This window comes from Xenopus laevis, chromosome 4L, assembly GCF_017654675.1.
Source record: "Xenopus laevis strain J_2021 chromosome 4L, Xenopus_laevis_v10.1, whole genome shotgun sequence".
NCBI classification, from domain to species: Eukaryota; Metazoa; Chordata; class Amphibia; order Anura; family Pipidae; genus Xenopus; species Xenopus laevis.
Window position 1 is genome coordinate 37854634 of NC_054377.1, and position 27285 is coordinate 37881918.

The 27285-nt window shown below is 43.9% G+C and overlaps 1 long non-coding RNA gene across 4 annotated transcripts; it reads left to right on the forward strand.

Annotated features, from left to right (window-relative positions):
• Positions 1–1896: 1896 nt before the first annotated feature.
• On the forward strand, positions 1897–27285 carry LOC121402997. Of its 4 annotated transcripts, none has more exons than XR_005966934.1 (5): positions 1897–2086; positions 15209–15357; positions 24553–24635; positions 26151–26186; positions 26953–27285. It is a non-coding gene; the product is annotated as an uncharacterized LOC121402997 (long non-coding RNA). The 4 variants fall into 4 exon arrangements; XR_005966935.1 differs by having other exon boundaries at positions 15212–15429; XR_005966933.1 differs by having other exon boundaries at positions 15212–15357.

Sequence of the window (27285 nt, forward strand, 5' to 3'; positions counted from 1 at the left end):
TTTTGGCCTCTTCTCACCTTACCACCTGCCCGCTTATCCAATTCCCTCAAAACTTCTCTGCAATACCAATCCTTGTCTAATCAAAGCCTTAACTCACCTATTTAATCTTTTGCTCTCAACTGGACTGTTTCCTTCTCAACTAAAACATGCTCTTGTCACCCCCATTCTGAAAAAAACCTCTCTTGATCCCTCCAATCTTGACAACCTCCGACCTATCTCTCTGCTACCTTTCATCTCTAAACTACTTGAGTGCCTAGTCTACAACCGACTGACCTCATTCCTCTCTGACAATAACCTGCTGGACCCCCTACAATCTGGTTTTAAGCCACAACACTCCACGGAAACTGCCCTGACTCGAACAACGAATGACCTTTTAACCGCTAAAGCCAACAATCATTTCTCACTGCTAATACTGCTTGATCTCTCAGCCACATTTGACACTGTAGATCACCCTCTCCTCCTCCACTCCCTCCATTTGCTTGGCATTCGTGGCACAGCCCTGTCCTGGTTCTCTTCTTACATCACCAATCGTTCCTTCAGTGTCTCCTACAATGGAGTATCATCTTCTCCCCTACCTCTTTCTGTTGGAGTTCCTCAAGGCTCTGTCCTGGGACTATTACTATTCTCCCTCTATACTTCCTCCCTCGGCAAATGAATCAACTCGTATGGTTTCCACTACCACCTCTATGCTGATGATACTCAGATCTATCTCTCATCTCCTGATCTCAACCCAGAACTCCTAACTCGCGTCTCCTCCTGCCTGTCCACTATCTCTACCTGTATGTCGCAACGCTACTTTAAATGAAACCTCTCTAAAAATGAAATGGTTCTCTTTCCTCCAACTAACACCAGTAACATCCCGGAAGTATCCATCATAGTTAACAATTCCACTATCACCCCCTCTCCCCAGGCCCGGTGCCTTGGGGTTATCCTAGATTCTGCCCTGTCATTCACTCCTCATATCCAGTCACTTATTAAATCATGTCACTTCCACCTAAGGAACATATCCAAAATACGATCATTTATCACCCAAGATGCTGCCAAAACTCTTATTCACTCTCTCATCATATCACGTCTAGACTACTGTAACTCTCTTTTAATTGGCCTTCCCCTCCAGAGACTGTCACCTCTCCAGTCCATAATGAACACTGCTGCGAGGCTCATATACCTCAGCAACCGCTCCTCCTCTGCCTCGCCATTCTGTCAATCCCTGCACTGGCTTCCCTTACCTTTCAGAATCAAATTCAAATTAATGACACTTTCAAAGCACTTCACAACTCTGCCCCACCCTACATCTCTGAACTCATCTCTATATACTCACCCAACCACTTACTACGCTCCTCTACTGACCTGCTACTCAACTCTTCTCTCATTACCTCCTCACATGCTCGCATTCAAGACTTTGCAAGGGCTGCACCCCTCCTTATGGAACTCTCTCCCACGGTCTGTCTGACTTTCTCCCAACCTTTCTGCTTTCAAGAAATCTCTTAAAACGCACTTCTTTCGAGAAGCCTACCCTCACTCTGCTTAACTACCAAATGCAACACCACATACAGTACCACATTTCTCACCCACTTAATTCTATCTTGCCTACTCCTACACCCTGTGTATTACTCCCTTCCCTTTAGAGTGTATGCCTATGCATAGGGCCTTCCTCAGCTTTTTGTACCGGTATTGCTTGTGATGTATGTAACTCCATATGTTCTATCTATATAATTCATGTGATTTAGTTGTATAATCACATTTATTTTACAGTGCTACGCAGTATGTTGGCGCTATATAAATACATGTTAATAATAATAAGTCCGTGGCATACTGTTAGTCACTCTGCATTCCTGCTCCCTTGCTGGCTCACTCTGCCTCCTCCCTTCAGAATTTGCGTTCGTGCTTGGTGAGTAAGGCATGCTCACTTCAAAAATATTGTTCCGGAGCATGCACTGGAAAATACTTTAGTCTTCCCTACAAAGGTTACTATGGGAACTCTGAAAGGCTCCACTGGTAAAACATTCCTTCTCCTGACTTCAGCAAGGGAGCAGGAGTGGACAGATTAACCCTTATACTGCTTAATCCAAGCAGTACTTCTTATGTAAGTAAAAGAAAGACTTACTATACAGAAATTAATGTTGTTCTGAATCGCTGATGATCTAATGCACATATGACTAAAAAGTTTTATTGAAAAAAGTGGACAGAGAAGAGGGAGATGACGATATGTCGAATGGAGAAAAATGGCCACCGGGAGAAACTTAGTCTTATGTGACCATGCTGGAATTAGGAAGTGGTTTGAGCTGCAAGAAGGAAAAGGTGCAGTTCAGTTGGGGGAAAGTCTAAGTAAAATTTGCAGTCCTTTAATACTCGTCCTTCTCATCCTCTGGTCTCATCTTTCAATTTCTCATTAAAATTACTCATTGGCAGCTAGGGTAAATTGGACCCTAGCAACCAGCTGCTGAAATATATTCTGGAGATCTGCTAAATAAATAGCTTAATCATTCAAAAGGGGTGGGATAAGAGACTGGAATATTATATTTTTTCTTCAAAAACTATAAAAAAAAAGATAAAATGAGGGCCTGAATATAAATGTGAAAAATAAAAAGTAGCCATAAAAATATAAATGTGTTAAACATTATAAACATTTGTTTTTAGATAGGGTCAGTATTTTCAGTATTTGGAAGCTGGACAAAGTTGAAGAAGACAAATAATTCAGAAAACTAAAAAAAAAAAACCCATAACCATAATTGAAAAGTTGCTTAGAATAGGCCAATCTATAAAATACTTAAAGTTAACTTGAAGGTGATCCACCCCTTCAACATGTTTATAATCTTGAGGAGGGCATAATCTTGAGAAAGGCACACTTTACACACTCCAGTACACACTTCTTCAGACAACTTCAGTTACATATATCAAATCTATTTCTTGACAGGCACACCTTCCTTAGGATCTTAGATTCCACCTAACCGCCTTGTGGTCCAATATATACTCCTCCCGTATCCCCCAACTCTCCAATAGTGGCCCGATACCTTCATGGTGATACCCCTCCACTCTTCCAGGTAAGGACCCTTTTTACATCCAAGTCCTGGCCTAAAGCCTGGTGTCTTTCCTACCTGGTCCTAGATGACCACTGATTCCCTTACTTATGGAGTGCCCATAGGAGACTAACTCCACATTCCTCCTTGATGGGGCCACAACTGAGTCAGTGCAAGTGGAGGTTGTGGATTTCAGTTTACTGTTTTCCCTCTCCTGCTTGCCTGCTCACCACCCAATAGCCCTTTTTAGTGATAACTAGGGATGTCGCGGACTGTTCGCCGGCGAACTTGTTCGCGCGAACATCGACTGTTCGCGCTCGCCGAATGTTCGCGAACGTCGCGCAACGTTCGCCATTTTGGTTTCGCCTTACCTGGCGCTTTTTTTGACCTCTCACCCCAGACCAGCAGATACATGGCAGCCAATCAGGAAGCTCTCCCTCCTGGACCACCCCCACACCCCCTGGACCACTCCCCTTCCATATATAAACTGAAGCCCTGCAGCGTTTTTTCATTCTGCCTGTGTGTGCTTGGAAGAGCTAGTGTAGGGAGAGAGCTGTTAGTGATTTCACTGATTTGAGGGACAGTTGATAGTAAGTTTGCTGGCTAGTAATCTACTTGATACTGCTCTGTATTGGAGGGACAGAAGTCTGCAGGGATTTGAGGGACATTTTAGGTTAGGTAGCTTTGCTGGCTAGTAATCTACCTTCTACTGCAGTGCTCTGTATGTAGCTGCCTGCTGTGGGCACTGATCTCTTCTGATCTCATCTGCTGACTGCTGTAATAACCCAATAGTCCTTGTAAGGACTGCTTTTATTTTATTTTTTGTTTTTTTACTTTGCTAGTTGCTACTATAAGAGCCCAGTGCTATTAGTCTAGCAATGTTGGGGAGTGGGACTGGTGTGCTACTGTGCTGCTCCTAGTAGTTCAGCAGCACCAACCCGAGAATTTTTTTTTTTTTAATATACATATCATTTTTTTTTTTTTTACTTATCTTACTGTTCTTTAACGTGTACAGTGCTGTTTGCTGTTCTTCATAGTAGTGCACCAATAGTAGTGCACTTGCAGGCATTATTTGCCCAGTGTGTTCTTCAAACAACTGCCATCTAGCTGTGTGAGCTTGTTCACATTCTGTCTAAATATCAATAATAATACCGTCTCCAGAACCACCACCTGAGTGACGTTTTTCAAGCAGCAATAATATATTCCGTATCCACTGCTGTAGTAGTGTATACGTTGACCTTGTAGGCATTGTTTGCCCAGTGTGTTCTTCATTTTCAAACAACAGCCATCTAGCTGTGTGAGCTTTTTCACATTCTGTCTAAATATCAATAATAATACCGTCTCCAGAAACACCACCTGAGTGACGTTTTTCAAGCAGCAATAATATATTCCGTATCCACTGCTGTAGTAGTGTATACGTTGACCTTGTAGGCATTGTTTGCCCAGTGTGTTCTTCATTTTCAAACAACGGCCATCTAGCTGTGTGAGCTTTTTCACATTCTGTCTAAATATCAATAATAATACCGTCTCCAGAACACCACCTGAGTGACGTTTTTCAAGCAGCAATAATATATTCCGTATCCACTGCTGTAGTAGTGTATACGTTGACCTTGTAGGCATTGTTTGCCCAGTGTGTTCTTCATTTTCAAACAACGGCCATCTAGCTGTGTGAGCTTTTTCACATTCTGTCTAAATATCAATAATAATACCGTCTCCAGAAACACCACCTGAGTGACGTTTTTCAAGCAGCAATAATATATTCCGTAATTACTGCTGTAGTAGTGTATACGTTGACCTTGCAGGCATTGTTTGCCCAGTGTCTTCTTCATTTTCAAACAACGGGCATCTAGCTGTGTGAGCTTTTTCACATTCTGTCTAAATATCAATAATAATACCGTCTCCAGAAACACCACCTGAGTGACGTTTTTCAAGCAGCAATAATATATTCCGTATCCACTGCTGTAGTAGTGTATACGTTGACCTTGTAGGCATTGTTTGCCCAGTGTGTTCTTCATTTTCAAACAACGGGCATCTAGCTGTGTGAGCTTTTTCACATTCTGTCTAAATATCAATAATAATACTGTCTCCAGAAACACCACCTGAGTGACGTTTTTCAAGCAGCAATAATATATTCCGTATCCACTGCTGTAGTAGTGTATACTTTGACCTTGCAGGCATTGTTTCAATTTGTTTGCCCAGTGTGTTCTTCATTTTCAAACAACGGCCATCTAGCTGTGTGAGCTTTTTCACATTCTGTCTAAATATCAATAATAATACCGTCTCCAGAAACACCACCTGAGTGACGTTTTTCAAGCAGCAATAATATATTCCGTATCCACTGCTGTAGTAGTGTATACGTTGACCTTGCAGGCATTGTTTGCCCAGTGTGTTCTTCATTTTCAAACAACGGCCATCTAGCTGTGTGAGCTTTTTCACATTCTGTCTAAATATCAATAATAATACCGTCTCCAGAAACACCACCTGAGTGACGTTTTTCAAGCAGCAATAATAAATTCCGTAATTACTGCTGTAGTAGTGTATACGTTGACCTTGCAGGCATTGTTTCAATTTGTTTGCCCAGTGTGTTCTTCATTTTCAAACAACGGCCATCTAGCTGTGTGAGCTTTTTCACATTCTGTCTAAATATCAATAATAATACAGTCTCCAGAAACACCACCTGAGTGACGTTTTTCAAGCAGCAATAATATATTCCGTATCCACTGCTGTAGTAGTGTATACGTTGACCTTGTAGGCATTGTTTGCCCAGTGTGTTCTTCATTTTCAAACAACGGCCATCTAGCTGTGTGAGCTTTTTCACATTCTGTCTAAATATCAATAATAATACCGTCTCCAGAAACACCACCTGAGTGACGTTTTTCAAGCAGCAATAATATATTCCGTATCCACTGCTGTAGTAGTGTATACGTTGACCTTGCAGGCATTGTTTCAATTTGTTTGCCCAGTGTGTTCTTCATTTTCAAACAACGGCCATCTAGCTGTGTGAGCTTTTTCACATTCTGTCTAAATATCAATAATAATACAGTCTCCAGAAACACCACCTGAGTGACGTTTTTCAAGCAGCAATAATATATTCCGTATCCACTGCTGTAGTAGTGTATACGTTGACCTTGTAGGCATTGTTTCCCCAGTGTGTTCTTCATTTTCAAACAACTGCCACCTAGCTGTGTGAGCTTGTTCACATACTGTCTAAATATCAATAATAATACCGTCTCCAGAAACACCACCTGAGTTGTTGTTGTTGTTTTAAAAATAATGCCAGGCAAAGGCAGGCCGCCACGCAGAGGCACTAGGGGCCGTGCTGCTCTGCTATCCTGTGGCCCTAGGAAATTGCCCAGTTTTAAAAAGGCAATGACCCTGAACTCCCAAAATGCTGAAGAGGTAGTTGACTGGCTTACACAGCACACCCCATCCTCGACCGTTTCTAACTTTACCACAACATCCTCATCCTCCACTGCTATGGCCACCCCACGTAACACTTCCTCCACCACCGGCGCCCCTTCTTCACTGGAGTCAGAGGAGTTATTTTCACATGAGTTTCTTGAACTGAGTGATGCGCAACCATTATTGGCAGAAGAAGATGAAGGAGATGAGGACGTTACACCAGATTTAATTCTGGCAGAGAACACAACAGAGATGGACATAATGAGTGATGAGGAGGTCCCTGCTGCTGCTTCCTTCTGTGAGCTGTCAGAAGAAATTGATGCATCTGAGGAGAATGATGATGAGGAGATTGATGTTTTGTGGGTGCCCAGTAGAAGAGAGCAAGAGGAGGATAGTTCAGATGGAGAGACGGAGAGTCAGAGAGGCAGGAGGAGAATAAGACTTAGAAGAAGCAGGGAGGACAGCTCGCAGGGAACAGTAGGGCAACAACATGTATCGCCAACTGTGGTCAGCCGGCCAACGCACCCGCCATTGCCGCCAACGCCGCCAACTTCTACTGTTACCGCCAGATTGCCAGCTTCAAAAAGGTCAGCAGTGTGGGATTTTTTTAATGTGTGTGCCTCTGACAAAAGTGTTGTAATTTGCAATGAGTGCAGTCAGAAACTGAGTCTTGGGAAGCCCAACAGCCACATAGGTACAACTTCTATGCGAAGGCACATGAACGGCAAGCACAAAGCACTTTGGGAGCAACACCTCAAAGGCAACAGGCAAACTAAAAGCCACCCTCCTTCTGGTCCAGCATCTTACTGCTCTACCTCTGCTGTCCTTGACCCGTCTGAACCACCCTCCACTCCGCCTTCCACCTTGACCACCACCAGTTCCCATTCCCAGTCATCTGCCCCCAGCCAAGTTTCTGTGAGGGCCATGTTTGAGCGTAAGAAGCCAATGTCTGCGAGTCACCCCCTTGCCCGGCGTCTGACAGCTGGCTTGTCTGCACTCTTAGCCCGCCAGCTTTTACCATACCAGCTGGTGGACTCTGAGGCCTTCCGCAAATTTGTAGCAATTGGGACACCGCAGTGGAAGGTACCCAGCCGCAATTTTTTTTCAAAAAAGGAATACCACACCTGTACCACCATGTGCAGAGCCAAGTCACCGCATCTCTGTCACTTAGTGTTGGGCCAAAGGTCCATATGACTACTGACGCATGGTCCTCCAAGCATGGTCAGGGCAGGTATGTCACCTACACTGCCCACTGGGTGAACTTGGTAATGGCTGGGAAGCAGGGAATGTGTGGCTCAACAACGACAGTGGAGTTGGTGTCACCGCCACGGATTGCACGCGGTTCTGCCACCACCTCTACTCCTCCTTCGCTCTCTACCTTGTCTTCTTCATCTTCTTCCTCCTCTGCTGCTGGGTCCTCCTCTTCCACACCTGTGCACCCCCAGCTCCCCCTAGGCTATTCGACGTGCCAGGTACGCCGTTGTCATGCTGTCTTGGGGATGACGTGCCTGGAAAGCAGAAACCATACCGGATCTGTACTCCTGTCATCTCTGCAGTCACAGGCCGATCGGTGGCTGACCCCACACCAACTGAAGATCGGAAAAGTGGTGTGTGACAATGGAAGCAATCTGTTAGCAGCACTGAGACTGGGCAATTTAACACATGTGCCCTGCATGGCACATGTTCTGAATTTAATAGTCCAACGTTTTGTCTCGAAGTACCCAGGATTCCAGGACGTTCTCAGGCAGTCCAGGAAGGTGTCGGCCCATTTCAGACGTTCCTACACAGCCATGGCACGCCTTGCTGACATTCAGCAGCGGTACAACATGCCAGTCAGGCGTTTGATTTGCGACAGCCAGACACGCTGGAATTCAACGCTCCTCATGTTGGAACGTCTGCTGCAACAACAAAGAGCCGTCAACGAATACCTGTTTGAACTGGGTGGTAGGACTGGATCTGCAGAGCTGGGGATTTTTTTCCCCCGTTACTGGGTGCTTATGCGCGATGCCTGCAGGCTCATGCGCCCTTTTGAAGAGGTTACAAATATGGTCAGTCGCACCGAAGGCACCATCAGCGACCTAATACCCTTTGCTTTCTTCCTGGAGCCTGCCGTGCGACGAGTGACAGATGAGGCTGTAGACCAGCGTGACGAGGAGCAGGAAGCGCACGATTTCTGGTCGGAATCACCAGAACGAACCCAGGCACCTGCTGCAACGCAGGGAGAGGTGTCAGAAGTGGAGTCAGAGGAGGAAGGTGGCTTTGTGGAGGAGGAGGACCAACAGGAGCAGGCTTCCCAGGGGGCTGGTGGTGACCTTTTGTGGACCCCTGGTCTTGTACGTGGCTGGGGGGAGGAGACCGTGGATGATGCAGTCCTTGATAACGAGGAAGCGGAGATGGATACCTCTGCATCCAACCTTGTGAGAATGGGGTCTTTCATGCTGTCATGCCTGTTGAAGGACCCCCGTATCAAGAGGCTTAAGGAGAAGGACCTGTACTGGGTCGCAACGCTACTAGACCCTCGGTACAAGCATAAAGTGGCAGAAATGTTATCAACGTACCACAAGTCCGAAAGGATGCTGCATTTACAAACCAGCCTGCAAAACATGTTGTACAATGCTTTTAAGGGTGATGTCACTTCAGGAACTCATCAACATTCCAGGGGCAGAGGTGCCAGTAATCCTGCCACGAGCGCACCTGCAAGGACAAAGCACTTTGGCCACTCTGTAACGTCAGAGATGCAAATGTTTTTCAGTCCAAGGCAGCGCCAGAACCCTTCTGGATCCACCCTCAAAGAACGCCTCGACCGGCAGGTAGCGGACTACCTGGCATTAACTGCAGATATCGACACTCTGAGGAGCGATGAACCCCTGGACTACTGGGTGTGCAGGCTTGATCTGTGGCCAGAACTGTCACAATTTGCCATGAACCTCTTGTCTTGCCCCGCCTCAAGTGTCCTCTCAGAAAGAACCTTCAGTGCAGCAGGAGGGATTGTAACTGAGAAGAGAACTCGCCTAGGTCACAAAAGTGTGGATTACCTGACCTTTATTAAAATGAATGAGGGGTGGATCTCGGAGGGTTACTGCACGCCGGAAGACTTGTTCTGAGTTTCTGACTCCCCATGCAGCTGTCCTTCTCTGCACGCCTCATGACTCCACACACAGCTGTCCTTTAGCGTCCTCCTCCCTCCGCCACCGTTACAAACTAGGGTGCAAACCCTACTGGTTTCATTTGAATCCAGGTAAATCCTGAGTTTTTCTGGCCTCTGTGCTTCAGTGGCTGCAACCAAAAAAATGAATATTTTCAGCATTTATATGGCATATTTTTTCTGGCCTCTGTGCTTCAGTGGCTGTGACAAAAAAAAAATGAATATTTTCAGCATTTATATGGCATATTGTTTCTGGCCTCTGTGCTTCAGTGGCTGCGACCAAAAAAAATGAATATTTTCAGCATTTCTATGGCATATTTTTTCTGGCCTCTGTGCTTCAGTGGCTGTGACAAAAAAAAATTAATATTTTCAGCATTTATATGGCATATGGTTTCTGGCCTCTGTGCTTCAGTGGCTGCAACCACAAAAATGAATATTTTCAGCATTTATATGGCATATTTTTTCTGGCCTCTGTGCTTCAGTGGCTGCAACCAAAAAAATGAATATTTTCAGCATTTATATGGCATATTTTTTCTGGCCTCTGTGCTTCAGTGGCTGTGACAAAAAAAATGAATATTTTCAGCATTTATATGGCATATTGTTTCTGGCCTCTGTGCTTCAGTGGCTGCGACAAATTTTTTTTAGTTTAGTAGTGCCCAATATGACGGGCCGTGGGAGAGGGGGGAGGGGTGGTGGTGGTGGGAAGAAGGGTGGGATACGGAGGGGTGGCTGAGGAAGAGCCTGTGGTGCTGGCCATGGGGATCCAACCCCATAACAGCCCAACCCACGTGCCATGCCCAGTCTGGGCACTGTAGCGCAGCACAAGCTGCCATCACAGCAGCAGCAGCCCTAACAACAACAGCAGCAGCAGCAAATGCCACAGCAGCAGGTGGCTCTGGGTCGCAGTGGGGCAACTGCCACTGCTTCGGGACCCATACGCTCGCAGCAAGCAGAGGAGGTGGTAAACTGGCTGACCCAAGCTACCTCATCTGCAGCAGGCACCAGTGAGTGGCAGGAGGTGGCATCACCTGCTAGCTCAGTGTGGGATGACCCCATCCCTCTTATTTGATCCTGAGGTGGACTTGGGCCCAGACACCCAGGATCTTTTTGATAATCAGGCAGAAATGGGGGGGGGGCATTCATGTCTGATGAGGAGGAGGTCATATCACAGCCCACAATAGTAATGATATTGGGCAGGGTCCCCTTATGGCAGGGCAGCAGGTTGCTGGTGTGGGGTCAGACACCAGCATGCTGGATGTGGGTATCGATGCCATGTATGAGGCAGGGTCTGGTCTGGGGGAGGACGATGACATGGACAGACCCTGGGAGCCGGCTCCAGAGGATAACAGCAGCAGTTCTGAGGGGGAACTGTTTGTTGTTGATGAGGATGAAGAGCCGGCTCCACCGACCACTGCAACAGAGCAGCACTGCACCTCGGTCCAAAGCCTATGGGCGTATGGGTGGGGACGTATGGGTGGGGAACATCCCCAACCCTCCACAGCAGGCAAAGCAGTGGCCCGCACTTCAGCAGTGTGGGCATTTTTCACGTGCCAGGCAGAGGACCAGGCGGTAGCAGTGTGCCAGCTCTGCCGGCAGAAGGTTCGATGGGGGCAGGCAGGGTCACATATGGGAACATCAGCTTTAAGTTCCCATATGAAACGTCATCACAGGATGACGTGGGAGCAGCACCAAAGTGGCAGGGCACCGGGGGGCAGTGGTGCTTCCTATCCACCTCCTCCCATTTCTCAGGAAAGAGGTGCTAGCTCCCCAGACCCTGCAGCAAGAGAAGAGGATTCTGGGGCTCACAGTCAGAGGCAGCCACTGTGTAGCTCAGCCTCTTCTGCAGCCTCCTCCTCCTCAATGTGGCCCCTTTCCCGCCAGGTTTCCCTCCCCCAGTTCCTCACCCGCAAGACGCCTCTGTCCCCCAGCCACCCCCAAGTGCAGAGGCTTAATGGCTGCCTGGCAAAACTTCTGGCAGTGCAGCTGCTGCTCTATCAGCTAGTTGAAGCAGCCCCCTTCCGACAGCTGTTGGCGCTGCCCCTAACTGGCGGATCCCCAGCTGCCATTATTTTGCCAGGAAGGCTGTCCCAGCCTTTCACCAGCAGGTGGTGGAGAATGTGTCCCTGTCGCTGGATCATGCTGTCAGTGGCAGGGTGCACTGCACCACTGACAAGTGGACCAGCAGGCACGGGCAGGGGAGGTACATAACCTACACTGCACACTGGGTCACCCTGATGAGTGTTGGGGAGGGTGCAAGCAAGGGAGCTCCCCTCAGGCTACAGGTGCCTCCCCGTGGGGTACAGGGTAAACCCATCATGCCCGCTTCCTCCTCCACTATGGATGAGCCACCCCTGAAGCGTCCCCGCAGCTACACTTCAGTGCAGCACAGGCGATGTCAGGCTGTGCTGCAACTCCTCTCCCTAGACGAGAGGAGTCATACTGCACCTGAGCTCATGGCTGCCTTCCAGACTCAGGTGCAGCGGTGGTTCACTCCCCGGCAGCTCCAAGCAGGTAACATTATTTGTGACAACGGTCACAACCTGCTGGCCGCCATCCACCTAGGCCACCTGACCCACGTGCCTTGTTTTGCACATGTCCTCAACCTTGTGGTGCAGCGCTTCCTCAAGAACTACCAAGGGTTCGGTGACATGCTGGAGAAGGTACGTAGGGTATGTGCCCATTTTCTCAGGTCCCCCACCGCAAGCGCGTCTTTGACATGGATGAAGCGGCAGCATAATCTATCACCCCACCGGCTCATCTGTGACCTGCTGATGCGCTGGAATTCCACCCTGCACATGTGGAGTGCCTCGTAGAGCAGCGCTGGGCGGTCAGCAATTACCTGCTGGAGCACAGTGCCAGAGGTACTCATGGGGCAGATTTAGGGTACTTCAGTGCAGAGCAGTGGCAGCAAATGAGGCAGCTGTGCCAAGTACTTCCCCCCCCTTTGAGCAGACGACAAGCTTTGTTAGCAGGGACAATGCGTGTCTTAGTGATGTGATACCCCTGGTGTTCCTCCTCAAGCGCATGTTGGATGGGCTGCTAGAGGAGGGTGACGTGCCTGAGGAGGAGGAGAGTAGGCCCCGTAGGCAGGCAGAGGGGGCTGGGTGGCAGGATGAGGAGGAAATGGTGCCCGATGAGGAGGATGAGGGAGAGGAGGACTGGGTGCCTGCGCAGCATGGGGAGCAGGGCACACGCCACCCAACCACCCCAGCTATTGTCCACTGCTGGGAGGGTACAGAGCAGGGGCAGGTCGAGCCAGATGACCTGCTGCATCTGGAGGGCAGTCAAGGAGAGGTTGGTCGGGGGCACCTCTTTTACATGGCTGCCCATATGCAGACTTGCCTCCAAAGTGATCCCTGGGTCTGTTTTATCAAATACCGGGAGGATTATTGGGTGGCCACTTTGCTTGACCCATGGTACAAGGGAAAGGTGGGGAAGTTCCTTGTACTCAGCCAGAGAGAGAGAGGAGGGTGGGTCAATTGAGGAGGGCTCTGTGCTCAAAACTAGTGGAGACCTTCCCCCAGTCTGACACTTCTCAGGCCTCCACTACTCCACACACCCAGCAGAGACTGGGGCCTATCAGCAGCAGCAGCAGCAAGGGCGGAGATCTCATGGGTGTGTGGAAGAGCTTTTTCGAGCCTCAGTGGCCAGCAGCAGGGCCAGTCAGCACCCAAAGCAACCACCAGCAGTGGGTGGAGCATATGGTGGCTGACTACATGGGGTCAGTCAGCGTGCAGGATGCCATCCACCCTGATGATGACCCCATGCATTATTGGGTATCGAGGCTCGACCAGTGGCCAGAACTGGCACAGTACACTCTGGAGGTGCTGGCTTGGGGTGGTCACTGAGAAGCGGACACGGCTATCCACTGGCAGCGTCGACATTTATCAAAATGAACGAGGCATGGATAAGTGGGGATATCCAAGTGCCCATTGCAGACAGCAGAGACTAGCCTCCTCTCCTCCTCCTCTTCACAGATTTAGCCTCCTCTCTCCATTGCTGCCCATACTCAGTAGTATTGCCCATTCCCCATCTGTTTGCACCTGCTGCCCTTGCCCCTTTAATTCTTCTGGTTCTAATACAGTTGATTACAACACAACTGTTGCTACTAATGCCTCATTATTTGGCAAAGGTCTTTTGTTTCAGGCCTGCCTCATTTAATTCTTCTGGCTCTAATAAAGTTGATTACAGCACTACTGTTGCTGCTGCTGTTGCTACTAATGACTCATTATTTGGCAAACGTCTTCTTGTTGAGGCCTAACTTGGCTTCTAAATATGTTGCTTCTAATTTTGCCGCTTAGTCGGCTAATGTCTTCTGTTTGAAACCTGCCTTATTTAATTCTTCTTGCTCTAATATAGTTGATAACAGCACCACTGTTGCTGCTGCTGCTGCTGCTGCTGCTGCTACTTATGCCTCATTATTTGGCAAAGGTCTTCTGGTAGAGGCCTGCCTCGTTTAATTGTTCTGGCTCTAATACAGTTGATTACAGCACTACTGTTGCTGCTGCTGTTGCTACTAATGCCTCATTATTTGGCAAAGGTCTTCTGGTTGAGGCCTAACGTGGATTCTAATTATGTTGCTTCTAATTTTGCCGCTTAGCCGGCTTATGTCTTCTGTTTGAGGCCTGCCTCATCTAATTATTTTGGCTCTAATACAATTGATTATAGCACTACTGTTGCTGCTGTTGTTGCTACTAATGCCTCATTATTTGGCAAATTTCTTCTGGTTGAGGCCTAACATGGCCTCTAAATATGTTGCTTCTATTTTTGCCGCTTAGTCGGCTAATGTCTTAGTGACATTGAAATTAAAATTTATAAAAAAATCAATGTATTTGAGAGTTACAGTAGGAAATTCATCAATTTCGGTGCCTTTGCGTCAAAATCCGACATTCGCATCAAAATGTTGCACCTACGCGCCAAAATTTGGCATCACGCGACGCGTGCGTCATACGCTGGTCAAAAATAGGTGTTGCCATTTAAATACCAAATGCCCTGCCCACTTGTAGGAGTTCCAAGAGATTAAAAGAATGGCTGGATCTGGAATGATGAGGCAAGAGGCGCTGAGGTACTTCATCATGTACCTGCACCGGGAGGGATATGACAATATCCCTCCCCGTACTATTGGCATACAACCGCTCCGTAGGAGTATTATGGAGCTGCTGAGGCATAGGCTGCACCGGCAGTTTGGGGCGTGGCAACCTCTACGTGTGCTCCATGCATATGGAGCGATCTGAAGAGGCGACACCCCGTGTTGGTGGAAGAACTCCGTATGGAGGTGGAAGGTAGAGTTATTTAAAAAGAACATATATAATTCTCTTGTTAATTACAATAAAGTCACAACTTGTTTTATAATGATTTGCTATTTTAGAACAAAAATGTATTTAAGTGAATACTTTAAGATTTGAACAGTTGACTTTGACTGACTGTCATATAATTGCAGACAAGTTAGATAAAAAGCAAATGAGCTGTCAAATGGAGATTATCTGCTGCAAAAAACTCTCTTAATGGTTTTGCCCGCCCCATACTTGCCATCCTTATCGATGATGGTTTTCTTGTAGTTACACAACACCTCAGCCTGTATAATTTGTACTGTACAAATGCAAGTGCTGTATTACTCAAACTGAAATTCTTTGATTGCCAGCAGAGTGGATCCAAGAAGATCCAGATGCAGGAGGGGTCGAGCAAGAGGCCAATGCAGCCGATGATGGCGCAGAAGAAGAGGCAGCAGAGCCTGCTGCAGCTGCAAGTCCTCCAGCACCTCCTCCACTGTCTCCATCAGGAGAGGAAGAGGTAGTTGAAGCAGCAGCAGATGCTGGTACACAGACGGAGGCCCACTACCACCACAACCTCCTACCTGTCCAGGTGCAGCAGTTTACCGAAATGAGGAGGGAGATACAAGAAGTGAGGGACCTGCTGCACAGCTGGAGGGAGAACCCTCATCCTCCCCCTCCTGCAATATAATTATATATATATATATATATATATATATATATATATATATATATACACAAAGTCATAGGGAGTGCACAACCACATGTCCAAGTATAACCTGGGTGCCAGTCAAGAATATGTAGTAAATAGGAATTTTGACAACACAGCAACGATATAAAGCAAAAGTGGAGGTTTAATAAATCCTACGTTTCGGTACCTAACCGGAACCTTCGTCAGGGAAACAAACAGTGCAGTACATACAAATCACATTTAAATAGTCGTCTTGGCCCCAAAGGCCGTTGCTACGTAACCGTAGAGTGGATGTACGCTAAAGCTTGGATACATTCAAAGTTACCAGCAAAAAATAAAATGAAAAGTCTCACTACCGTCACAGGAGGGGTTTCTTAGTAGCGTGACTACTGGCACCACACAGACCAGTTAATCAGCGCATCAGTGAAGCTCAGTGTGCGGGTCAGATTACCCGTCCTATGTCCTGTAGCGGTGGACCGGGGCCGTAAGGGTCACCAGGAGATTCAGTGTGCAGGATGTATACCGCGTTGCCTAGCAACCTGCCTTCCAGGTCTAGTGTCTTAGCGCTTTTACTGAATCAACCTTCTTTACGGAATTAACCATATTTGGTCCTCACCAGCTTGCCTATGCTGGTATGAGCCAGACATTTCTATAGGCATAGAGTGTTAGGCTGATACTGGATACTAGTGAAATCGTCCGTACTTGCCATAACACATTGAGCCTAGCGACCTTAGACCTATGGCTGCTTAAGGGCTTAACTTCGCCTAGGGGTTCCATACAACACTTCGGCTCACTGTCCACATATCAGGGCAGGGTATCAATGATTTATGTGTAAAAGAAAACGGATCCGCACACACACCGATTAGTGCAGTTGGGGATTATCCCCTTTTATTCAGCCACCAAACATCAACGTTTCGGGGGGGAACGCACCACCAGCTTGCAGGATTGGTGAACTACAGGTGTGCGGTAGGATAATTACATTGTTATCAATGATTTATCACACTTGGTGTAGCTTACTCATCTGACCTGGGTGCTCCAATAGTAGTACATATTAGTATGGGTTTGAGGGGGGCCAATCAGTGTAAAGTTGCTTAACCCACCCTCCATAGTGGGGTGACGGTAGTGGATAGGCTGCAAATCCTGTTACAAGTATCTAAAGAGAGGAGAAAAATGTTACAATCAAAGGTTAGTAATATTGCAACATAACAGAAATACATTGTATCAAGCATCCTTAGTCCAGGTAATGTCAACAGGCGATGGGTTAGTGTATGGGAAGCAATAAAATATAGAGATGCTACCCTACTAGGGGAGATACCCCAAGAAAAAGATCTTCAAAAGGCTCAATGCAGAAGAAAAAAGGGGATCTTGAGAAATTTGTGCTGGGGCAAATCATATAAAGCAACCCAGCGGTAGTGTCTCATTTAAGCCACGAGTGGCTACAGTATAAAGTTTATGTATCCATCTTGACTCCTTCCTGAGTAGAGCTTGGTCTCGATTACCCTCCCCTGTCCAGGGGGGGTTGGAAATCAATAGCCATACACCTGAAAGTTGGAAGTGAATGTCCTTTAAGTAAGAAATGCTTAGCCACTGGTTGGAGTGCCTTTCCTTCCTTCAGGGCTTTGCTTATGGCGGACCTATGATTCCCGATCCTCTCCTTCAGTGTTGTGCATGTCTTGCCCACATATTAAAGTCCGCAAGGGCAGGTAATTATATGGATTACAAAAGATGAGTTGCAACTCAACCTATGAAGAATCTTAAGTCTCTTGCCCGTATGTGGATGGGGGAAGTCAGGGCCAGTGAGGAGACTTCTACAGGTAACACAGTCTGGGCATCTGTAACACCCCATTTTTTTTGTTGGATTTGGTAAGCCAGTCTGTCTCAGAGTTAAAGTCAGTGCAAACTAGTAAATCCCTCAAGCTTTTGTCTCTTTTGTACCCCATTGTTGGTTTGGGTGCTGTATGTAAGGATAAAGTCTCATCCATATTGAGAATTGGCCAATGCTTATTTATACTGTTAGTAAGTTGATGAGATGCTACTGAATACATGGTAGTGAAAATCAATGGGGCGGTGGGTCGTTTGGCTTGTGTTTTAGGGATTAATAGGTCTGGCTGTGTCTGTTGCAAGGCACGGTCAAGTTGGTTATATAGCAGTTTTTCAGTATAGCCTCTTTCTAAAAATCTACTAAACTTCTCTCGTAGTTGTGTCACAGCTGTGTCCCAAGATGAGTTGTTCCTAATTACTCTAAGAAATTGAGAGTACGGAATACCTCTTATGGTGGCAGGGGGGTGATTGCTAGCCGCATGGAGGATCCAATTGCGATCAGTCGGTTTTCTAAACAGTCTTGTGCCAACCTGTGAATCAACTATAAAGATGTTGAGGTCCAAAAAGTCAATATTATTTTTATCATAATTGAGAGTCAATTTTAATGGGGTGTCCAAATCATTCAAATTTTGGTGAAAAGTTAAGAGGGCCTCCTGTGAGTCAGTCCATATTAGAAACTGACAGTTTCAAAGTCTAACATAAAAAGGTTGGCGTAGGAAGGTGCGAGAGCACTACCCATCGCAGTTCCCGAGGTCTGGAGATAAAAGGTTTTTTCGAATCTGAAAAAATTCCTTGTCAAAGTCAGTTCAAGTAGCTTATTATAATTGTTTTCATTCTTTATTAATTAACTAACAATTTACATACTGGTATCACTTCTCGATTCTTTATTTATTATTTTTTGATTTTTTGATTTTTTGATTTTTGGACAACACACATCTACGCCATTTTCATCTCTTTTATCTCTTTCCATACTGCTTTATGCCATGCTATACTAAATAACAGTACACACTAGCAACCATTGTTTATCCAGGGCCTTCATTATATACATTTATGTCTATTTATATATTTCATTGAATTTCTAGATTATTATTTATTCTTATGAATACAGCATAATCACAATGTGTTAGGCCCTTGTATTATATATATATGCATTAACATAATTGCTATAAGCGATAGTAGTGACTGTGTTTTTAAGTATCTTTTTATGTAGCTTTTAATTATATAACTCCTCCCTATGAGCATACTACTGGCCATTTAACATCAGTTCCTTAACTGAACAGTAGGGGGGAAGCTACATATATATGGGCTTTGGCAGAAGGCGCATTGGCTTCTTGAGGAAGTGACCAGTTTTGAGTCACGAAACGCGTCAAGCCATGCTCTCACCCTGCCTGCAATCTACATTTGTGTGCTATATGTTTTTATGCCACAATTTTTGAATAAAGTTTGACTTTTTATTATCCTGGCCTATGGATTCCCTGTCTACGGCAGTCGATGTGCCTTTTCGCTGTGTTCTTTCAAATACCACGTGACTGGAGTGGAATGGCTGCCTGAGAGACGTTATAGGGTTACCACTTCGACCTCCCTAAGATCGTTCCTGTTGGGCATCTTGCTTACCTATGGCACAAATTTCTGGTCTTTCTGCACAGAGGACTCTTGGGGTTTGGTGAGTGGAACTTAACTCATATTGTATTTACCTACATCGGCACGTATTTTGTCTATACCCGCTAAGAGAGCGGAACCGTGCTTACAATGTTTGGACACTGTTTGATACTAATCGGCGATTTTTCTGACACTTTGTTGCATCATACTGAAGGAACCCGCTAAGATAATATATAAAATGTACGCGATAGTTGCGACTATCTAATTACCGGTTCCTGATTCAATGAATATGTTTCAAATCTCTATTTGACCGGCTCCGGCAGTGTATCCAAACATCGTGCCTATTTTTATACGCTTATAAATATTTTTGACATACGGCTGTAAATACGAAAGTGCCTATCCATTTGGATTTATAATGGAGGACAATATTTTACTTACACAGGCGGGCAGGGTTGATTGCATGAGCGCTGAACTAAGCAGTATGGATTTAAGAGAGAGGCAGGCTGCTGATATATTTTCGGACACCAATGATAGCATTTTCTCATGTCTTATGGCATCTGAGGATCCGCTGGACTTATGTAAACAACTTGAACGCAATATGATTAAGGAGATGCGCTTGTGGTGGGATATCTCCACACTAGAAAATTATATAAAGGTCGGCAGGATACCTAGGGGCCTTCGTATTAAGAAATTTACAGCTTTCTCTGATGTATCACGCCAGTTTGTGGATTCATGGAATGATGTGCTATCCTCGTGTTCCTATAAATTGATGGAGCTTATTATTGATTTTCACTCCAAACATCACAAGCTTGTTCAATCAAATATCAAAGAAATACAATCGAACCTTCTCCAAAGGGAGGCCAATGTTGAGATAGCGGGCCGTTTGGAGAGTATCACTAAACATGTTAACAAGCTGGAAAATGACCTGAAACTCACAAAGAGAGAGAAGTTCCTTCGAGATAAGAAGGACTATGAACTCAACCGTATATATGATTGGACTTATCGCAACACCTATCAGTCTCCCTTTAATAAATATCGCCCAAGGAATGCCAATCGCACTAATAAGAAGATGGAAAAGAAAGTGCGTTTCATGGATACCGATCCCCTCACATCGGATAGTGAGGCATCATCCTCGTCTTTTTTGTACACGGAAGGGGACTCTTCTCAGGGCGAAACGGAAGGAGCCACAGGAGGGAAAACCCAGAAACGGTCACAGTTTCACAGAGAACGGGTGAAAACGAGGAGTCAATTGGACGCCGAGGATGCAAGGGATGTGGAGTGGACACGAAAAGAAAATGTGAACAAGGAAAACTCGAGACGTGTCTAGCCCACAACGGAGAAGGGACTGCTGTCAGTGAGGGTCCTACATATGGGAATAACGTTATCAATTTGTCTAGTTACAAACTCACTGAGGTAGAATTGAGAGTATTGAATCTTGGTTTGAATTTTGTCCCGGATAGAGGCATACAAATATTTGACACTATCATTGATATTAACCGATTTGTTCGTAAAATGACCCTTATGAGACACTTTGAATCCCGGCCCTTAGAGACGGATATGATAGAGGGCATGGGTGATAGCAGTCATGTCTCTGATTCCCATAGTGAATATGATCTAAATATCTCTGTATCTGAGGAAGGGTGTACTTTTTCTTCTTCCATGTACGATATATCTAGGTTCACGTTTGAGGATATATGCGCTATCACCATGTTACAGGATCTGCAGGAGGAACACTCCAGTGGAGGCGAAGTATTTCGGCCCATTAGACACACAGGTCTTAAAGTCAAATCTGATTTTTATCCCATAGAGAGTCGGGGCCCCCATTTAGAACTTTTTCAGAAGTTGGTTACCGCAGATTTACGTAGGTTAAAAGCCACTGGTCACAATGATAGGGCTAATAGTAACCTCAATAAATACGAACGATTTATTTATTTATTTATTTATTTATTTGGCTGCCAATAAGTCCATCGTTATTAAGAATGCAGATAAGGGGGGCTCGGTGGTACTAATGGATGCCGAATATTATTTGTCAGAATCCTTACGACAATTGGGTGATGAAAGAACTTATCGTGTTTTGGATCGTGATCCCACTAGGGAATTTCAAAGCATACTCACCAACTTACTAGATTGGGCAAGATTTCACCATATCATTGATGAGAACGAGTTCACATATCTAAACAGATTGAGTCCCCGCATACCCATTTTTCATTGGCTACCCAAAGTCCATAAAAGTCTAGTGGATGTGCGGGGCAGACCGATTGTTTCAGGTATTGGCTCTCTCAATGAACCGCTCTCAGAGTATGTGGACCGTTTGCTATTACCGATTGTCATCTCATTACCAAGCTATCTGAGAGATAGCACAGACTGTATCAATAAGTTACAAGGGATCACCTGGCTTGATACGTACATTTGGGTTACCTTAGATGTAACCGCGTTATACTCCTCCATTGATCATGAGAGGGGGATTTTGGCCATCTCGTTTTGGCTTAAGCAATCCAATCTCTATGGTGACCTCCAGAAAGAATTTTTGATTCAAGCATTGGAATATTTACTTAATGCCAATTATTTCATGTTCAATTCCACCTTTTATTTACAGAAGAGGGGGGCGGCTATGGGGGCGCGTTTTGCACCCTCTTATGCCAATCTCTTTATGGGCCTATGGGAACGTATGCATGTGTATGATGTAAAAAATCCCTTCCGCATGCATATCGTCAAATATTTTAGATATATTGACGATCTCATCCTGGTGTGGGATGGAGACCCTAGTACCGTGCAGGATTTTGTCACCTACTGTAACGATACAGGTTGGGGCATCAAATTCACCATGGAGATGGATGCGGTGTCGATCCCCTATCTGGATATCAAGTTCACGGCCAGAGACAACAACGTATATACTGAGCTATACCGTAAACCCATCACTAGGAATACCCTCCTTCATGCTAAAAGCAGCCATCCCAATCATGTGATTAGAGGAATACCCACTGGGCAGTTTTTGCGTCTTAGACGCATTTGCACTACATGGGACTCCTTCAATAAGGAGGCCATGTCCCTTTGGGATCGCTTCCTGGAAAGGGGTTATGCCCAAGCCAACATTAAAAAAGCGTACGATATAGCTGTTGGTGCCAATCGTGTTGACTTGCTGAGTACCAAAAACAAAAACAAAAATAAAAATAATAACATATATAATAATAATAATAAAAACATACATGTCAGCTCTCACACCAAAAAAGGGCAACATATTGCTGTCCATGATGGATCTAGATGCCCTCGCTTGATTACAACTTTTACATCTGATACCCCGCACCTTCGGAGAATAATGCGTAAATATTGGCATGTTTTGAAGCAAGATCCTGTACTGAAGAAAGTCTTACCTGCTCAACCAGGTTTCATTTTTAGAAAAGGTAATAGCCTAGGTTCTCAATTATCACCCAGTCTATTTGTAGAGACAAAGGATATCACCAACTCCAATTGGCTAAGTGTCAAAGGATGCTACAGGTGCGGGAGATCAAGATGTAATTCATGCGGCATTATGAAACCTTCCAAGGAATTCATCTCCAGGACGGGTACTCGGCCTTACAAAATCAATTTCTTTGCCAATTGTGGCACCAAATTTGTAATTTACTTGATCACTTGTAGATGTGGTGCACAATATGTTGGCAAGACCATCAGACCGGTTAGGAAGCGAATTTCTGAGCACGTTCGATGTGTTTCCAAAAACGATAGGAATTCAGCAGTTGCAAAGCACTTATTGGAGAAACACGATGGTAATTTATGTATTTCATTTCAAATCATTGATTTAGTAAATCCAGGTGTCAGAAAGGGAGATATGGAAAAACTACTTCTCAAGAGAGAGGCCTTTTGGATTTATACCCTTGATACGATCACGCCCAATGGCCTGAATAGGGAGTGGGAAGTGAGCCTTTTTGTAGATTAAATTTACCATTAGCTTTCCCCCTTATAGGTGTCTCCTCTCATCTTTCAGAGATTCTGTTTGAGATTGTTTTCAGAATATGTGTGGAGGTGTGCTGTCCTCATTAATTATGAATTATTATAATTGTTTTCATTCTTTATTAATTAACTAACAATTTACATACTGGTATCACTTCTCGATTCTTTATTTATTATTTTTTGATTTTTTTGATTTTTGATTTTTGGACAACACACATCTACGCCATTTTCATCTCTTTTATCTCTTTCCATACTGCTTTATGCCATGCTATACTAAATAACAGTACACACTAGCAACCATTGTTTATCCAGGGCCTTCATTATATACATTTATGTCTATTTATATATTTCATTGAATTTCTAGATTATTATTTATTCTTATGAATACAGCATAATCACAATGTGTTAGGCCCTTGTATTATATATATGCATTAACATAATTGCTATAAGCGATAGTAGTGACTGTGTTTTTAAGTATCTTTTTATGTAGCTTTTAATTATATAACTCCTCCCTATGAGCATACTACTGGCCATTTAACATCAGTTCCTTAACTGAACAGTAGGGGGGAAGCTACATATATATGGGCTTTGGCAGAAGGCGCATTGGCTTCTTGAGGAAGTGACCAGTTTTGAGTCACGAAACGCGTCAAGCCATGCTCTCACCCTGCCTGCAATCTACATTTGTGTGCTATATGTTTTTATGCCACAATTTTTGAATAAAGTTTGACTTTTTATTATCCTGGCCTATGGATTCCCTGTCTACGGCAGTCGATGTGCCTTTTCGCTGTGTTCTTTCAAATACCACGTGACTGGAGTGGAATGGCTGCCTGAGAGACGTGATAGGGTTACCACTTCGACCTCCCTAAGATCGTTCCTGTCGGCGCATCTTGTTCAAGTAGCTGTAGTAGGCCTTCCTACAGGCATGGATGCCTTGGTCATGTGGTATTACGGTATATAAGCTCTTTACGTCCATGGTGACTAAAAGGCCATTCACGGGGATTTGTGGTAGTTCTTGGAGACGCCTAATAACTTGGCTAGAATCTTGACTGTAGGAAGGCATATTTTGTAGCAAGGGTTGTAGGAAACAGTCGACATATGTGGCTACAGATTGGAAAAGTTTGGTCTGCCAGGGGGCAAAGACAGGGATTTGTGGATATTAGGTAACGTGTAGATAATTGTCTAAGGGGCTATCATTTGTCCCCAACAACTCCCCCTGACACTCTGGAACTTTTGGTCGATGTGCACAGATTCCAAAGGAAACTCAAACTTAAAGAGCACTTTTTTATCAATTCTTTATTTTTTCAATTTTGAACAAACAAAAAAAAACAAAAAAAGGAAATTGGGGGGAAAGGTATACAGAAAGGAAAACAGGGGAGGAGAGGGGATGTGTGGTTCTATTCCACATTGTATACAATTATCCCAAAGAAACAGTCAATCATTTCTTCACTCATAAACAACATCTACTAAAAATTCATGTATTTTATCTATTATTATTATTATAATCACCACTAATCTTACGAGTAGAAATCCACATATTTATTTAGTTTAATTTCTTCATATATTCTACCCAAGGATGCCAAATTGCCCAATATTTCTGACTTTGGTTATGAATTAAACAAGTAATTTCTTCCATTTGTCTAACTTCTTCTACTTTAGATAACCACTCTTCACACCCTGGGGGTTCTGTTGATTTCCACCTTATTGGAATTATAGCTTTTGCCGCCTGTAATAAATGGAGGGTGAGTGGATCTTTTAAAGTTGTATTCCTATCATAATTCATATTCAACAAGATGGTCTGGGGCATATTGATGTGAATCTCTTGCTGTGTAACTTCATTTATAATCTGAAGAACATCTTTCCAAAATGCTTGAATAACAGGACAAGTTATCCATATATGGGTGTGGTTCCCCTCCGATATGTTACATCTCCAGCATTTCCCATTATTGTTAAGATAACATTTTCTCAACTTCGTTGATGTATAATGCCAACGTGTAAGCAGTTTATATACTGCTTCTCTAGTTCTAGCGGCTTTAGATGTCTGAAATGTGGATTTAAGAATATCTTTCCACATATTATCATTTATATTGATATTTAATTCTTCTGCCCATTCCTGACACTGAATATCTGGGCCTACCGCCAAAGTTTCTACTAGAAGTTTATATAATTTAGAGAGGGGTTTAACCAAGACCTCTGAAGAGGAGAGTAAGATTTCCCATTGTGTTTCAGGTCTTTGCCAGTCCATGGATACTTTTGATTGATAATACGTTTGCAATTGATTATATCCCCATACATCTCTAGGGTGTTGGTTCCATCTTTTTTGTATTTCAACTAAAGGAAGATCTTTTAAGGTAGTCTCCCTAGTACCCATTTTCCCCCATCTATTAAATGACCCTTTTTCCAAGCTCGGTGGGAATTCAAGATTAAACATTAAAGATTGTAGTATATAGGGGCTATATGTTAGTCCTAGTCTAATTTTATTTTTATGCCATACTCCTAACGTGGCCCCCACTAAAGGGTGTTGCCATGCAGCTTTAGGTGTATATTCCTTTTCAACCCATAAATTATTAATTAACGGAAATCCTGTCATTGGATGTTCCAGCTTAATCCAATCTTTTTGTGGATTAACTACAGACCAGTTTTACAAGGTGTGTTGCTACATAATACAGGTAACAGTCAGGTAGTCCTAGGCCCCCTTTTTCTTTTGGTGCTATCAATATGGTATGTTTTAACCTTGATTTCTTGTTGCCCCATATAAATTTGGAAATCATGGACTTAATCGATTTAAAAATGGAGATTCGGATCATTATTGGTAATGCCTGAATAAAATACAAAAGTTTAGGCATGAAAACCATCTTGATCGCCTGAATTTTGCCTAACCATGATAATCTAAGTTTATCCCAAACATCTATCAATTTTTGGAGAGATATCATTAATGGGAGATAATTGTCTTGGTATAGTTTCCCCAGGTCTGCCCTTTTTTAATGCCCAAGTATTTTATATTTGGTTCCGTCCACTTAAAAGGAAAACTGGATTTCAGGTGTTGTATTTTAACATCTGGTATATTTATATTCAAAATCTCGGATTTATTATAATTCACCTTAAAATTAGATAGTTCCCCAAAATTATGCATAAGAGCCATGACCTTTGGCAGTGATCAGCATCTGTAGTGAGAATAATTGAAGGTACTTTGTTCCCTTGAGAATATTTCATCAATGATATCATTTTAAATTTATTATCTTTTCCTTCCCGTTTAGGTGTAAAACCCGCCTGGTCAGTGTGAATAAGGTCCGGTAAGTATCACTTTATCCTATTACTAAGAATTTTGGCATATATTTTTAGATCTATATTGATCAGGGAGATTGGTCTATAACTTTGGCATAATTGTGGGTCCTTGTCCGGTTTAGGAAATATGGTGATATGCGCCTCCTTTGATTGGGAATAAAAAGTAATATTCTCACTAACACTATTATAATAGCTAAGAAGTTGTGGGATCAAAATTTTTTTGAAAGTTTTATAAAAAGAAGCAATATAACCATCCGCTCCTGGGCTTTTCCCCGACGGTAAAGCATCTATACACTTTTCAATTTCCTTCTCTTCAAACGGGGAGTCTAACTCTTTACCATAGTCACCACTTAATTTATGTATACCTGCGTTCTCAATAAAATCCTTCAATATGTTTGAGGTTTGTTTCTGTGGCGATGGAACTTTTAGACAGTATAATGTTTGATAATATTCACAAAAGGCATCCACTATACCTTTAGTATCATGGCGAGTTTTGTTTCCCTTATCTTTTATTGATATAATATGTGTTTGCGGTTGGATTTTTTAAATTTTCCTAGCAAAATATTTATTACATTTATCTCCTAACTCATAGTATTTCTGCTTGGTCCTTATTTAACTTTTCTGAACCTTTTGGTTTAATATTGCCTTGAGTTGTAACCTTTTACATTCTAAAATAATCAATGTTTTTTGGGAAATATTTTCTGTATGAAATTGCTCTAATATTAAAATTTCTTTTAATATTGCAACGAATTCCTTTTCTTTTTCCTTCTTAAGGTGACTACCCATGGCGATTAAATTACCTCGAAGGACGCACTTAAGAGTTTCCCACAATGTTTTTGGAGATACTTCTGTTGTAGCATTATTCAGTATTATTGTTTCTATCCACTTTTGTATTTGTTTAGTCCCGCCTTTTGTATGTAAGAAAAACTCATTAAAGCACTACATATATTCTGCTTTTAGTGTTTTTGGTATGGTAAATTTTACTATGATTGGGGAGTGATCTGATAATAAAATATTACCTATATCTGCTTTTATAAATAATTTTAGCCAATACTGAGACACAAATATGTAATCAATACGAGAATAAACAGAATGAACTTTCAAAAA